Source organism: Aedes albopictus, chromosome 1, assembly GCF_035046485.1.
Source record: "Aedes albopictus strain Foshan chromosome 1, AalbF5, whole genome shotgun sequence".
Taxonomy (NCBI): Eukaryota; Metazoa; Arthropoda; class Insecta; order Diptera; family Culicidae; genus Aedes; species Aedes albopictus.
The window spans coordinates 73,902,049-73,919,268 of NC_085136.1; the positions used below are offsets into that span (position 1 = coordinate 73,902,049).

The 17,220-nt window shown below is 42.2% G+C and overlaps 1 protein-coding gene across 1 annotated transcript in view; it reads left to right on the top strand.

Moving 5' to 3' along the window:
• The window catches only part of LOC109422084 (heparan sulfate glucosamine 3-O-sulfotransferase 6), a 357,781-nt gene that overhangs the window by 278,454 nt on the left and 62,107 nt on the right, over nucleotides 1-17,220 (top strand). The gene's annotated exons all lie outside the window — the stretch shown is intronic.

A 17,220-nucleotide genomic window follows, 5' to 3' on the forward strand; every position in this document is an offset into this window, starting at 1 on the left:
AGGCTAAGACCACATTATGAACTGCCAGTAGTGCCAGAAACAGTTCCGAGTATCCCTCCGAAAACGGCCAAATATAAAATCGAACCAAATCTATGCATGCGGCACAGCAAAGCGTGACTTTTTTATAACCTTATGAATTTTAGCAAGCATATAGGTTAAGACTATACAGGATGTTAGGTTCGTGAAAGCAATTTTTTTAAGGAGTGAAAGAGGATGAAAAATGATGAAAAAAAAATCTATGCATATGGTCAAATCTCAACCGTTACGTAGTAATTGAACTTTACATGGTTTTGACCTTGCTTGCCTCAAACTGACTATAACTTGAAAATGGTCAAACTTGTCACAGTTTTTTAACCCTCATTCGAAAGATTATTAAATTTCCTACCAAAAAAGATCTTTGAATTTATTGGTTTAGATAAATAACTTAGTTTTCTAGAGCAAATAATTTCGAAGGAGTGTTATTTATTCGTTTTTTTGTAAATTATCTTTGAAAAATGCGTACTAAATTTGAATTTTCTCTTGGCACTTTTTTGCACAATGGTGCCACTGAAGCTGAGCTAGCGCACGTTAGTATCAAGTTTTGCACCACGCACACATTCTTGACCAACTGTACGTATGAAATAAAAGGACAACGCCGCCGATACGCGGTGCAAGAAAATAAAGGCTTGCACTTCGGTAGTGTTCCGGAACCGGTTTCGGGTGTCCCGACGGAAGAGGCCAAATCTGAAAGTGAACCAAACCCAAGCATATGACACCTCAAATCACGACTTTTTAGGCAAGGGGCTGTCCATTAATTACGTAAGGGTTTATTGGGTGAGGGGGGGCTCTCATATAAAAACTAGGAGTGGGTAATGTCTGAGACATAACCGCAATGTTGACGTAGGACAAAGGCTGGAACGAGATTTCGACTTTTATATTTCAATAATACAATGCTTGTTGTTATGATAATACAAATGGTGGACTGATGTGTTGAGTAAAGTTGTTGTGTGATCGCTTTCGCTGAACGCATTTATAACCCAACAAACATTTTTGCTGTATAATAGTAAAACAAATCACTTAAGCTAACTTTAGTTCAAGAAGCTGTTATTCAGCTGATTCGGTTACTTGGAAAGATGTTGACTAGTTCAAGAGTTATTTCGTTTTGAAGAGAAATGGTCAAATTACTGTTATACGAGAGAATTTTCATCGAGCGGATAAAATTATAAGATAATTGAACGGCATTAGATAGATCTTTTCAATTGATGTTTAACGTGAAACTCATTCGACAATACGATAGCCGAGAGTCATCGCTGAGTTTGTGTGCTGCTGCCTAGCTGGGAGGTGGCAACTCCCTTCTCCTTGACTGATCCAAGGAAAATGACGAAAGATAACAGAGGAAACACCTGTTATGCCCCTAGATTAGCAGATGAATCTCCTCCCATTCGGCGGGCTTTCCAGTTTATTCCGTTTGCATGACCCGCCCACATTGTGTCAGACGCTTCAAACGACTGCAACCGTTCTTTGAGACAATTTCTAATCGAACGGATAAACTAATCGAAGTATTGAATAATTAAGATCATTTTAATTCGATAAATATTAGAATGAAACAATGTTTGGTACAATTGTCCGAATAAGATAACGCGTTGCTAAATTTCGTGTAGAAAGATTAGTGATCGATTTTGCTGTTGCTGAGCCACCAAGCATTCAACCATTCACCTTTCGAATGCACTACACTTTTACCGATCTTTGGAATATATCGGAAAATTATCCGATTCATAACTCTTAAGGAATAATTTTCTCTGGTCCTGAAAAGGTCCGTTCAAATAACGGTTGATTTTAGAAAGACAATTGAAAATTATCCACACTGAATGCGGGAAGCCATCGAAAACTGCCGCCGCCGCCGCCTGCTGCCGTGAATGAGATTCCTGGTTCTATCAGATAGATAGCCGACAGTCGTCGCTGGGTGGTTGGTGCGCAGCTACTCAGCTGTGGAGGTAACTTCCATTGCCGGGCCCACCGCAGCCGTGATCAGTGGATGAGATTCCTGGTGCTATCACTCGTCGCAGTTGACGTGCTGCTGCGCAGCCGTGGAGGTGATATCCACCTCCACCCTCCCTGACTGATCCAACGAAAATGACGAAAGAAATCAGAGGGAACAGCTTTTATGCTACTAGATTAGCAGATGTAGCTCCTCCCATTCAGCTGGCTTTCCAGTTTATTTCGATTGCATGACCCGCCCCGCATGCTTCAGACGCTTCAAACGATTTTCAACCAAGAAATGAGAGAAATTTTCATTTAACAAATAAAGTAACCAAAAGTATAAAAAGATTTAGATTATTTTAATTCCAATAATGCTAGAATTAAACAAGGGATCGTCCTTAAATTACGGCACACAAAAGTTTGTCATTTTCAACCCCTCCTCATCCCTATGTCACACGTTTTGCATGGGACCTCTGAAATTTTTGTATGGATCGTCACATTTTGCTGCCCCCCCCCCCCCGACCGCTCCACAATGTTTCACGGAAAATGGTTCTGATAGGACAATGCGTTGCTAAATTCTGGGTGGAACGATTAGTGGCCGGAATTCAATCTTTCATTTTTCGATTGAACCACACTTTTCTCGATTGATGGAATGAAATTATCTGATTTACAACTCTTGAGGAATTATTTTCGGCTGGTCCTGACGATTTTAAGAACGAAATGGCATGAAAACATTATGTCACGCAATGCGTGTTGGTTTTCTCCTTGCTAAATACAGGATGCCACCGAAAACTGGTACGCCGCTTTCTGCCATGGATGAGATTCCTGGTGCTATCCGCACGTTAGCCGAGAGTTGCGGCTGGGCTGATGTGTCACTGCACAGCTGTGGAGGTGACATCCACCCTGCCTGACTGATCCAACGAAAATGACGAAAGAAATCAGGGGGAACAGCTTTTATGTCCCTAGATTGGCAGATGAAGCTCCTCCCATTCGACTGGCTTTCCAGTTTATTTCGTTTGCATGTCCCGCCCCGCATGCACCAGACGCTTGAAACGGTTAATCAACCGAGAAATGAGAAAATTTTCATTTAACGAATAAAGTAACCAAAATATTGGAAGATTTAGATTATTTTAATTCGAAAAATGGTTAAATTAAACAATGTTTCATAAAAATGGTCTGGATAGGATAAAGCGTTGCTAAATTCCTGGTGGAATCATTAGTGGCCGGCATCATTATTGTTGCGGGGCCACCAAGCATACAATTTTTCACTTTTCGGTTGCACCACACTTTTACCGAGCGATGGAATAAAATAATTATTTGATTCACAACTCTTGAGGAATAATTTCCCCGTGTTGAATGCTGAACGCCGTCGAAAATTCGCTCGCCGCTTGCTGCCGTGGATGAGATTAGTAATCGCCTTCACTGTTGCTCAGCCACCACCAAGAATTCAATCTTTTACTATTTGGTTTCACTACACTTTCTCGGTCGATGCAGGAAATTTATCCAATTAACTCTCTAGGAAGCATTTCCGATGGTTCTGAAAAGAACCGTTTGAATTATGGACGGTTTAAGGTAGAAATTGAAATCAATTCATCATGCCACCCAATGCGCATTGATTTTATTAGCGCTGAATGCTGGACGCCGTTGAGAATTGGCCCGCTGCTTGCTGACCTGGATATTCTTCCTCATGCTATCAGCAATCCGCCACCGTCAATCAATCCGTGAAAGGACCGAGCGCCGAGGAAAAGCGACGCAACTCGCACATCCGTTGTGCCGGATCTTTCTTTGGTGAATTTTGCTGCTGCCTCTGCCACCGCCGCCGAGCAATCGATGAAAAGTATTCCTTCCTTGGTCTGCCGCGTTAGACGGTTAGAAGGCGAATGTGCAACAGCACCAGCACCCTTGCCGACAACCACCGACACCGAGCCGACACGGCCGTCAAAGAATAATGAGCGAAAACGCAAACGAAGAAAGTCGGCAGCTCTCGTTCGATGCGTTCACCTCGAGACGACAAAGACAAATGAGGGAAGATGCGAAGAAGCAGTAGCTTTTATATTCGACGGGAGCATCCAAAATGTGCTCGTTCGTGATTGGCTGGAATAAACATGGGTTTACTTTTCCCAATTTTTCAATAGTTTGTTATTGAAAATCAGCAAATGTTAATATTGGACATAATTGGTGTAAAGATTTGCAATCGATTGGAGCCAAAATTTTGAAAATTCAACTAGAAATGGCTGAGTTATTAACGCTCAAAATCTCCACTTCAAACGTAACGCGGCCGATTTCTGAAAATTTAGAATGACACCCGGTATAGAAAAGAGAGACGTAGTCCTACGTCAAAAAATCTTACAAAGGAGGGGGGGGGGGGGGGGTTGTGTCGAAAAATCGTAAAAAATCCCTTACGTAATAAATGGACAGCCCCCAACATGATTAACAGTTGACATGAAAAAAAGTCTCAGACCATATCAGTGTACTACGGAATCGATTCCGTCTGTCCCGCTGGAAATATTCAAATGTAAAAAAGAATCAATACATGTGACATATCAAATGATTTATTCAGTAACTTGATGAACGGTTAGCAAGAAAATAGTCTCAGACCAAGTTTGGGACAACAGATTATGTCCGGGAACCGATTTTGAGTGTCTCGTCATAAGTGCTAAAATATAAAAATACACATTTTGACGCCAAGCCACAAGTGTGATTTTTCTCATGGTGCATATTCTCAGTACACTTCCGAGTTACCCATTTTTTGGTTTCGAGTTTACTCAAAATTTTTCTATTGTTGAAATTCAGGAAATGTTCTATTGCGATAAAAGTGTGATGCAGTTTTCCTGTAATGCTTATTTTCCCCCTGATAAAGGCACCATTTCTAAGTGCCGAAACGTTGCGTAAACAATAAATCCGTTTTATGATTAATGACTGCGTAACCACTAAAAATCTCTAGTTTTCCTGAACCAATTATTTTCTATTTCTTGCTAGAAAATACTGAACAGACCACTCCAAAAAGAGACACTCTACGCCAACCGCCTCCTAAATAATGACATGGGTGACATCCTCCCGAGGGTTTGTATATTGCCTGGCATCAATTATTCACGAGTAGATCTTGCCAGTTTTCCCCCAACATCAGATAAGGACCGAGAAAGTTTTGCACAACCAGCGTAGCAGCATCGTCAGGTAGAAAGCCAAAGTCAAAACGAACTGCAATCAGAACGAAGAGGCTTTTCCGGTGCAGCCACGACACGACGCGTCGTTGTCGCAGTATGGCTAGATCGTTTCCCAGTCTATGCTAAAATCCTTAGATAGGATGTGCCTCACATCCCCTGCCAAACAGTACAGGTAATCGACGGATAGAGATAAAACATGACAGTCTCCGATAAGTCCTCTTCCCGCCGTTTCATGCACCACCACCACCACCACCACGCAGCGCTTGTGCTCGGTTTCTAATGAAAGCCAATTTGAGAAACATATTGGCACCCTGGAATGATGGGGGTGCATCAGAGGTTTTCCAACTTTTTCGTTTTTTTTAAATCTTGTTTTCTCAGTGTTTTCTCAAAATTTGTATGCCTTTACTGATTTTTTTCGCATTTCTTATTTTCACATTTCTCCCATTTTTTCGTATTTTTCTAGCTCTTGTTTAGTGTTTTCTGTTACTTAACGTTCTCACATTTTACAATTTTGCATAGTTTTTGGCCATTTTATTTCTTATTTTTTTTTTTCTTTAAAGGTTTGTTCAGTTATAGTTCTTTAGATAGTTTCACAGTCTGTAAAACTCTATGTATTTTTTTTTGTAGAAAGTTGGATGTATCTTCATAGAATAATTTCTAGAATATTTACATTATATCGTTAATGAATCAAAAATTGAGAACCAGTAGAACCATTCCCCATCGATATCTCAATGCTTTAAGAAACTGGAACGTTCAATGACGAACGACGATCCGACAGACAACCGGTAAGATTTTCTTTTTTTATCTGTATTAACGAGATTTTTAGCCCTAGGCTAGTTCATCTCGGGACCCACGCTTTACTTCCCTTCCGAAGGAAGAACTCACATTTTGCGAGTTTGTCGGGAGTGGGATTCGATCCCAGGTCCTCGGCGTGATAGTCAAGTGTTCTAACCATCCCACCAGATCCGCTCCACAACCGGTAAGAGCCCATCACTAGCTAGCTGCTCCTTTGCTACGAAGGGATTAGCCCCAATCTGTTTTACTTCCTTCGTCGACGTCGTCGTCGTCTCATCATCGTCACCATGTTGGTGCACGCGAGAGATAAATCCTCGAGTGAAGGCTCATTTTCCTTCCGATTCAGTGTTCAGCGCAAAACTCCTACGTGGCGGGCTCCGTGACTGTGCAGAATTTCTCGCTTGATAACGGTTCGGGTTGGGTGGGGGGCAGATTTTCCTCTGTTGACAGGCACGTGTGTTGAGTAGGTGGCGGTGGAAAATCACCAAGCAGCGCCGATGGAGTCTGCGACGGAAAACTCATTTTTCGTAGGTTGCTATAGGAGCAAATTTTTCTTTCGAGATGAAGGATTTCGCGTAGGTGGAGTTATTTGGTATCGTGCAGGATGTCTATACCATAGGAGTTCGGTGAATCTATTTCCTATTTAGGAATTCGAATTCGGTGGTGCTAGCACAGAATCCCCACGAAGTAATTTGAAAAGTTTAGGATGAGATTTCCGTGAAATTAGAATTGAAACGGATGTAGAATTTCTATTTCCATTCTTTTAGCAATATATGGTGGGGTATATTGAATGGTGCGTAGTTAATGTTATACATGAATAAATTGAGAGTGGAGTTCGCTACTCAGTAGCGTGAAGAGTACATAGGAAAGGTAGGCCTGTCCAACACATAAAATTATTCAGGTACGACCGTCATTGGCATAGCTGAGATATTTTTTTAATTTGTTAAGAGACTAAAATGCCGACAACATATCACTGCCAGATTTCCTCGATACTAATCCCGACAGCTCCTTCAGAAATTTAGAGTTTTTTTAGGAATCACAGCAAAAAGTTTCTTTGAAAATTCTCCCAAGAAGTTTTTTAGAATTCCTCTAAATTTCTTGCAAAATTTTGCAGAGACAAAAAGAAATTGTTCCTGCGATGTCGTCCGAGGTTTTTGCAGGAATGGTTTCAGATATTCCTCCAGGGATATTTTTTTTTCAGACGATCTTACAGTAACTGTACATAAAATTACTGAAAGAATTATTGAAAAAGTCTCTAAAAGAATGTCTGACAAAAATCCCTAAGAGATTTTCTGAGAACATCATCAACTTTCTAAGAATCTCCCCTGGTGATACCTTTGGAGATTCCCAGGAGCAATTCTTAAAAATTATCTGAAGGGATTCATGGACCTTCTTAGAGCAATTTCTGAAGTTATCTCTGGATGAAAACCTGAATGAATGGCTGGGATAATACTTGAAGAAACTGCTTAAGATATCACCTTAATTCTAAGAAAAAATCACGAGAAAATCCTGGTGGAACTCTGGATATGATTCCTTGAAAATTTACTTTTAAAATTTCTGAAGGGATTCCTTGAGAAATCTGTAGAGACATTTTTGAAGGAGTCTCCTAAAAATATCTGCAAAAAAAAACCTTACCGAAATGTAACCAAAGGTTATAATGGAATGCTTAAAAAATTTTCTCAATAAACTTTTGGGGGATTCTTGGAGGATTTCGATAGCATCCTTGGAAGAATCCTGGAAATACCTCAGGAGGAGTTCTTAGAAGAGTTTCTGAAGCGATTAGTACATAAAAATCTCTGAAGAGAAATTTATGAAAGAAATTTAGAAGGAACGAAAACAATCCTAGAGGTATTCTTTGGAGAACTACTGAAAAATATCTGAACAAATGTTTTTATTTTAGGAATCTTTGAAAGATTCTAAAAGAACTAGAGAACCTCTGCAGATATTCGTAGAAGAATTTGTTGGAAAATTCCTTGAAAAATACATACCATGAAACAAATTCTGGAGTCATTTCTGCAGAAGCTGCTGAGAATCTTTGGAGAAATCAATTGATGGCATTGGCTGTTTTCCTACTCACCTCATCCAACCATATATAAATTTGGATCATATTACTTGAAAGGTGCAATCTAAGTCCTTCTACTCAGGAGGAATGTCAGATACCCATGTCGATACGACATGAGAACCAAACGTTCTCCCCAGGACAGTCTACTATCACATTTGCCGACTGTAATGGATGCATAAGACCTCTCAAAGGATTAGGCCAAACGAATGACGACGATAGCGCCATGATGAATCGGAATAATTTATTCGGTTCAACGTGTGCACTGTACCACCGACTACTGGTGCACCTTCATCAGACGACCGACAAAGAAGACGACGACGACGACATCTGGAGAAGCAACTGCCAATGAGAGAAATAAGAGTGCTACCAAAAGCGGACCTGGATCCAGAAAGTACGCAAGTGAGTCTGCCAGTTTTCGGGGAATAATTTAGACTGTGAGGACGTGACTATTTGCATAAATTGGATGTCGAAAATGTGCGAATCATTTTTCTCCCTCTCGAGTCTCGCTCGACTCGATTGTGACTGCCAACAAATGATGACGATAAGCATCACCTTCTCGCTCCGTCCGGAAGTGCTTTGCAAACATATAAATCTCTTCCTGTGGCAATGACGGCGGCGACTACGATGATGATGATGGTTACACTGGCTCACGTAGATCTCACCAGGTTGTACCGAGATGAAATCCCCTCATTTCATTTGTGTGCACATGGATCCAAATCAGTGTGATGACTCTGAGGTTTGGCGGCAATCCGGTGAGTGGGTGAGGATACAGTATACCAACTAGATCGGATAGATATGAACAGGTCGGTATAAAATACCTGTGAGCTCACTTTCAATTAAAATATCCCGTATCATGCTCCCGGTCGGTAGAAAAGCGAAACGGTGCGGTAGTGGTGGTGTTAGGTAGCTGTGGTCTTTATACGGAGAACCACCACCAGCAGTAGGTAGTGTCGGGCTTTAACTAGAAGGAGCGAGCTCAGCTGAAATGAAAGTGAAAGAGTCGGTTTTCTGCTGCAATGGGATTATCTTTTGCCAGAGCATCGGTATCGGCACCGGCAAACGAAGGAAGCCTTCCACCTCCCTGGGGGGATTTGGCTTGGCTATGCGGATCGTTCATGTATACTGAATGAGCGACATATAGCCTAGCTCATGAACCACATGAGCTTTTCTTGGGTAGGCACTAGCTTTAAGCAGGGGATTATGCGTTCTAGGGCTACTGGGTTGGGATGAACTATTAGCAGGTTAATCGGATTTTGATAGGCTAATTGCTAAATCGATATCATGAGATGATGAGGAACGACACTATTCAATCTTCTCCAGCACACATCCACACTAGACCTGTGCGCTGCCACGCCACGCCGCCGCCGCCGACACTTTTTGTCACACGCCGACGCCGATCCAGGTATCGGCGGCGCGCCATACGCCACTGTTTGTCACGCCGCCGATTTTCATTTTTTGCGCCGGTGATCAGTGCACGAACAAAATTAAGTTTATATAAAGTTGAGATAAACAAATCTCACGATCACTATCATAAGAGTTCGATTACAATAATTAATTTCTCAACCCTTACAACACACATTCACATCTCTCCAGACGCTTCTTAGAGCACCTTGACCGCGACTAAACTAAATTACATAGCGCAGTATCATAGCGCTATACCTTATCGGGGACTACTAACCGGGCTAGTAAAATAGCAGCGAGGCTTTCGGGAAACATCGAGCGCACAAATTTAGGCGCCCGATAGTTGCGCAGGAAACGATTGCTATTTCATATATGTCAAAAGTGTTGTGTTGTTTTTTATTTGTTTGTTTCGAACAAAACGCACCAGTGGTAAGCAACAAATTTTGTAAACACTTGCAGTTAGAGAAAATCTGCTGCGAATATCACAAGCGAATATGTCCAGGAGTACCCCCTCAAGAAATTCCTCCGGGGAACCCTACAGCATTTTCTCCTTTGATTCCTCAATAAACTCCTGGAATTTCTTCAGGAATCCCTCCGGAGATTAATATAGAAATCGGTCCGGGTATTTCTCTTGGGATTCCTCCAGGAATTCTTCCAGAGATTCCTGTAGCAATTGTTCCTGTGATTCATTAAGGAACTTCTCCGGGAATTTCTTCAGAAATTTCTTTTATAATATTTCTACGATTCTTCCTGTAATTTATTCTGTCATTCCTGCAAGAGTTCGTACAGGAATTCCTCCGGAATTTTCTCCAGCAATTCTTCCAGTTATTCCTACGGGGATTATTGCAGGAAATCCTCCAGGATTGCTCAAGAATTTATCCGGAGATTAATCCGGAAGTTCCTCCGGAAGTTTCATATAAAATTTCTGTGGAGATTCCTCCTAGAATTCCTTTAAAGATTCCCCTAGAAATTCATCCGGAAATTCCTCAGGTGAATTCCCGAGGAATTCCCGGAGGAATTTCACTAAGGATTCCCTGGAGAAATGCCTGGAGCAATCCTCAGGGAATAGCCGGAAGGAATTCCTGGAAAAAATCCACGGAGGAATTTCCTGAAGGAACATCCGAGTAAATTTCTGAATGAACCCCCGGAGGAATTTCTGGAGAAATTATTGGAAAAATTCCCGGAGGAATCCTCGGCGGAATTCCTAGAGGAATCCTCGGTTAAATTCCTGGAGGAATCCTAGGAGGAATTCCCGGAGGAACTCCTGAAGGAATTCCCGGAGGAATTCCCGGAGGAATTCCTGGAGGAATTCCCGGAGGAACTCCTGAAGGAATTCTCGGAAGAATTCCTGAAGGAATTCTCGGAAGAATTCCTGAAGGAATTCTCGGAAGAATTCCTGAAGGAATTCTCGGAAGAATTCCTGAAGGAATTCTCGGAAGAATTCCTGAAGGAATTCTCAGAGGAAACCCCGGAGGAATTCCTGGAGGAATTCCCGGAGGAATTCCTGGAGGGATTCCCGGAGGAATTCCTGGAGGAATTCCCGGAGGAACTCCTGAAGGAATTCCCGGAGGAATTCCCGGAGGAACTCCTGAAGGAATTCCCGGAGGAATTCCTGGAGGAATTCCCGGAGGAACTCCTGAAGGAATTCCCGGAGGAATTCCCGGAGGAACTCCTGAAGGAATTCCCGGAGGAATTCCCGGAGGAATTCCTGGAGGAATTCCCGGAGGAACTCCTGAAGGAATTCTCGGAAGAATTCCTGAAGGAATTCTCGGAAGAATTCCTGAAGGAATTCTCGGAAGAATTCCTGAAGGAATTCTCGGAAGAATTCCTGAAGGAATTCTCAGAGGAAACCCCGGAGGAATTCCTGGAGGAATTCCCGGAGGAATTCCTGGAGGAATTCCCGGAGGAATTCCCGGAGGAATTCCCGGAGGAATTCCCGGAGGAATTCCCGGAGGAATTCCCGGAGGAATTCCCGGAGGAATTCCCGGAGGAATTCCCGGAGGAATTCCCGGAGGAATTCCCGGAGGAATTCCCGGAGGAATTCCCGGAGGAATTCCCGGAGGAATTCCCGGAGGAATTCCCGGAGGAATTCCCGGAGGAATTCCCGGAGGAATTCCTGGAGGAATTCCCGGAGGAATTCCCGGAGGAATTCCCGGAGGAATTCCCGGAGGAATTCCCGGAGGAATTCCCGGAGGAATTCCCGGAGGAATTCCCGGAGGAATTCCCGGAGGAATTCCCGGAGGAATTCCCGGAGGAATTCCCGGAGGAATTCCCGGAGGAATTCCCGGAGGAATTCCCGGAGGAATTCCCGGAGGAATTCCCGGAGGAATTCCCGGAGGAATTCCCGGAGGAATTCCCGGAGGAATTCCCGGAGGAATTCCCGGAGGAATTCCCGGAGGAATTCCCGGAGGAATTCCCGGAGGAATTCCCGGAGGAATTCCCGGAGGAATTCCCGGAGGAATTCCCGGAGGAATTCCCGGAGGAATTCCTGGAGGAATTCCCGGAGGAATTCCTGGAGGAATTCCCGGAGGAATTCCTGGAGGAATTCCCGGAGGAATTCCTGGAGGAATTCCCGGAGGAATTCCTGGAGGAATTCCCGGAGGAATTCCCGGAGGAATTCCCGGAGGAATTCTCGGAGAAATCCTCGAAGGAATTCTCGAAGGAATTCTCGGAGGAATTCCCGGAAGAATTCTCGGAGGAATCCCCGACGGAATTCCTGGAATGATCCCCGGAGGAATTCCTTGAGGAATCATCTGAGAATTCCGGAAGAACTTCGTGAGGAATCACCAAAGGAATTTCTGAATGAATCTCCGGAGGAACTCTTGGAGGAATCCCCGGAGGAATTTTCGGAGGAATCCCGAAAAGAAATTCCAGTAGAAATTTTAGGTAAAATCCCGTAAGGGATTCCTGGGGAATACGTATTGCTCGAGGATACTAAGTAAAAATTCATGCTAGAATTTCAGAGGGAATTCCTGGGGAATCCCAGAAGAAATTCTTTCATAATATGTTTCCAAAATATTTCGTTTATACCGCAACAGTATTTGGCAACGACCGGTACGCAATCCGGTAACTAAATATAGTAGCGACCGGTGTGGAAATGAGTAACTATACTAAAATGACAACTCTGTGGGCAATCATTTTACTCGCCCAGATAGTAGCCCCCGGTAAACTTGCTCTTAAGAGAATCTTTCAGAAGGATTTAGTGATGCCTTCTGGAGATCCACCTGGGATTCCTCCAGAAAAATTTTCAGGGATGCCTCCAGGATGATTTTTTTTAGGAAGATCTCGACAGGAGTACCTTCAAAAATTATTTCAGGAGAATCAGGGATGCCTACTAGAGATACATCAGAGATTCATCCAGAAGATCCTTCAGGAATTCTCATAGGAGGTCCTTCAGAGATTAGTCTGAGAGTTCCTTCATGGATTGCTTCAGAAGTTCCTTCAGGAATTCCTACAGGAGTATCTCTAGAATCTAGTCCAGGAGTTTCTTCAGAGATTCCTTCAGGAGACCCATCAAAAATTCCTGGAATTTGTTCAAGAATCCCTCCTGAAATTCCTTCAGGGATTCTTCTTGGAATTACTTCGGGATGCCTCTCGAAAAATTTGCAGAGATTCATTCAGGAGTTCTTCAAGGATTGCTCCAGAAGTTCCTTCGGTGATCTTTCCAGGAGTTCGATCAGGGGTCTCCCTAATAGCTCCATGAGGATTCAGGGATGCCTCCATGTGATCAAAAGAAACTCCTTCAGAAGTTCCCTAAACGAAGTTCGTTGAGGTATCCTTTCGGAAGTCCCTTTTAATATTCTTTCAGGAGAATTAATAAATGCCACCTGAAGATCCATCAAGAATCCCGTGAGAAGTTTCTTCAGGAATTCCTACAGAAAATCTTTAGAAATTAGTCCAGGAGTTCTTGCAGGGATTCCTTCTGAAGAAGCATTAGAAATTCCTACAGCAGTTCTTTCCAGGAGTTCCATCAGAGATTCCTCCAGGAGTTTCAGAGATTCTTGCAGATGTTTCTTCAGAGATTCCTGCTGAATTTCTTCAGGGATTCCTACAGAAGTTCCTTCAGATAATCTTATACGAAGATCCAAGAGAACTCAGGGATTACCCCAGAAGTTTATTCAGCGATTCCTATATAAGAGTTCCTCCAAGTTCGAGGGATTGTTCGAGATGGTCCTTCAGGATTTCTTCCAGAAGTTCTTCCAGATTAAGATTTTTTCAGGAAGACTCACCGATGCTTTCAGGAGTTACATCAAAGATTTCTCCAGAAGCTCATTCAGGAATTCCTAGGAATTGTAGGAGGCCCTCCAATAATTCCCTAAGGATTATAATTAGACAAATCTCCAGGATATTCTTTAGGGATCTTTCATGGAGTTTCTACAAGAATTCCTCAAGGATTTCCTTCTGGAATTCTTTAGATAATACCTACTGCAAATTCTTCCCCCTACCCGGAAAAATCCGCTGAAAATCCTTCGAGGATTTCGCCTGGATATTCCTACCGGAATTCCTTCGAGCATTCCCCTGGAATCCCTTCAGGGATTTCTCCTGAAATTTCTTCGGGGATTCCTTCTAGACTTTCTTCAGGGGTGCCCCTGGACTTCCTTCGAGGATTCCTCCTGGCTTTTTCCTGGAATTATTTCGAGAATTTCTCCTGGAATTCCGTCGGGGATTTCTTTTGGAATTCCTCCTAGAGTAGTTTCGAGGATTCATTTTAGAATTCCTTCGGGGGTTTCTTTTGAGGGGTTCTTCCTTCGAGGATTCTTTCTAAAATTCCTTCGGAGATTTCTCCTGATATTTTGTCGGGGATTCCTTCTGGATTTCCTTCTGAGATTCCATCTTGTAATTCCTATGGTGATTCCTCTTCGAATTTATTCTGAGATTCCTCCTAGAATTCCTCCGGGGATTCTTCCTAGAATGCCTTCGGAGTTTCCTGCTGGAATACCTTATGGGATTCTTCCTGAAATTCCTTCGAGGATTTCCCATGAAATTGTTTCGAAAATTCCTCCTAGCATTCTCTCAAGGGATTTCTGCTGGAATTCCTTCAGAGATTCTTTCTCAATATTTTTCGGTGATTCCTCATTGAAATCCTTTGGAGATCCCTTCTCGAAATTCTTTAGAAATTTCCGCTAGAATTCCGTCGGGGGATTCCTCCTGGAATTCTTTTGAAAATTCCTGCTGTAATTCCCTTGGGGTTTCTGCTTTAATTCATTCGGGGAATCATCCTGGATTTTCTATCGAAGATTCGTCCTGGATTTCCATCTGAAATTCCTCGAAAACTTCAATCAGGGATTTCTTCAGAATTTTCTGCAGAGATCTCTAAAAGAGATTCTTGAACCACCAGAGATTGCTACAGAAGTTTCTTCAGGGTTTCATACAGCAGTCTTGCAAAGATTAGTCCAGAATTTTCTTCATAGATTTCTTCAGGAGTTTCTTTCAGGCTCCTCCTAGGATTCCTTCTAAGATTCCTCCCTGAAATCATTCGAGAATTCCTTGGTATAAATAATGTGACTTTATTATCAAGTTTGATAGCTTCCGAAGATTCTGAGAAATCAAAACTAAAAACTGTAGCAAATTCAATATTTAACCTAATACCCAAATTTTTGATTTTGAATTAAATATGATTTTTCGTCATCTAAAATCAATTTAAACATGTTTTGGAAGATGATTATTTTTAATTTTCGATTTTGTGAATTTCGGTTTTTGATTTTTCTAATTTTTATTCTTGAACATCCCTAAATTTTTATATTTTTCCTGGAAGCCGTTTTGGGGTACGGATTTTATGAGAAGAAAACATTTTGGGATTTTATGGTTATTGTTGAAATATTGTTATTTTAATTTTTTTTCATGGAAAATTTTATTTTCCGTGTAATTTTAAGGAAAATGATTTTAGAGTTTATTTGACTCCCTTAAACTATTTTACTATAATGTGGGCTTTGTGGTCGAGCGGTTAGCGGCATCAGCCGTATAGGTGTCTCGTAAGCCTCGGAGTGTGGGTTCGATTCCCGCTCCAGCCGGGGAAAACTTTTCGTCAAACGAAGAATTCTCCACTGGGCCACTGGGTGTTATATGTGTTGTCCGTTGCCTAATGTTAGTGAATGTTCAGTCTGTGCGGCTTCTGGCCGAAGACGGTGTAGTTGTCTTTTCTATAGAATGATTTAGGGAAATTTTAACATATGTTAATGGTAGCGATTCAATACAAAATAAACAATGACTTCTGAAAGGAGACTGAAACATTATTTTTTCAATGATTTAAAAAAATAGAAATACGCTTTAAAAGACACCAAAAACATTTTTGAGATATACAGAACAGTCCTAAATATCAGCCAAAAATATAAAAAATTTGATTGTCCACGAAACAAAAATTACAAAAATGTACAAACTATACCCCGTCTAAAGGCGGGGTTGGGTATTAGAGGGTTAATTGTCCCTCATTTGCAATGGAGTAATGCAGTTATTACACTAAGGATACTTGTAATGTCTAAATATTCCTTTTCAATTATAAATATTTGTTATCCCTAACCTCGAAACAGCCTCGAGTACTTCGGCTTCCCAAATTAATATAGTATCATGGCAGTTAAAAATTTAAAAAATGTTAACAACGTAAAAACAAAAATGTACAAATTATTTCGGCTCATTTATGCCCATCCCAACAAAAATTTTAGCTGTACAGGAGTGGAACAAAAATAACTCTTGAGCAAATTTTAGTTTAAGAAACTGTTGTTCAACTGGTTCTGCTTCTTGGGATGTGGCTACTGAGCCTTCCAAATAAACGAATAAGTAAAAAAAAAACGCAACACGTCTAATCACGCAATGACGGACCCGAACAGAAATAAAAAATGTAATGTAATAGTTTATGCCATCAATGGTCAGGGGCTGTTCATAAACCACGTAGACCAAAATTTGGTCATCTCAGACCCCCCCTCCCCCCTAGTAGACTTTCACACAAAACCAGAACCAACCCCCCCCCCCACAAAAAATCAACGTGGTTTATGAACGGCAATGGAAAAGCTCAGACTACATTCTACAGCGTAAGACAACTTCTTCGCTTTGTCAATGTTGAAATTATGGTAAAATTTTGGTCCCGCCGATTCACGCCGCCGCCGCCGCCGGTAAAAAATGGCCCTCACGCCGCCGCCGAGCAGAACATAGTCGACGCACAGGTCTAATCCACACACATTTTTTTTTTTTGCAATTCTACAAAGTTCAACAAAGCAGCAACAATAACGAAAATTCTGATTTTGGTGCGTCGGCTAATCTAATAGTTTTTCCATACATTTTTTAAACTCGCAAAGGCAGCCCTCGCCTTCTTGATCCATGCATCTCTGTCGATCTAGATACCACCATCGGTCGCCATTTGGCTACCAAGATATTGGAAGCTTTCAACATTACATCAACACACCGTGAAACTGAAAGGGTTGGCTGTGTTTACATCCAAACGATTTGGTCTTGTTGACATTGATGGTAAGACCTGCCGCCTACTCTACATATCAGTGCGCCGTTGAGCTATGAGAGCAACGTCATCAGCCAATTCGAAGTCCCTTAGGTGCTCCCTGGTAAAGGGCTGCCACAGCAACCCACCATTTGGTACACGGTCAATCGCCCCTACCAGGATCTCGTCGATTACGATGAGGAACAATAGCGGTGATAGTATACATACATCGTTGCCTCACTCCAGCAACGACCCGAATGGGATCGGACAAAACACCGTTGTGCAGTACTCTGCACGAAAATGCCCTGTACTGTGCTTCAATGAGGCCGATGATTTTCTCAGGGACACCCTTGCGCCTGAAGGCTTCCCACATGTTTCCGTCATTGAGACGGTCGAAAACTTTTTCGTAATCA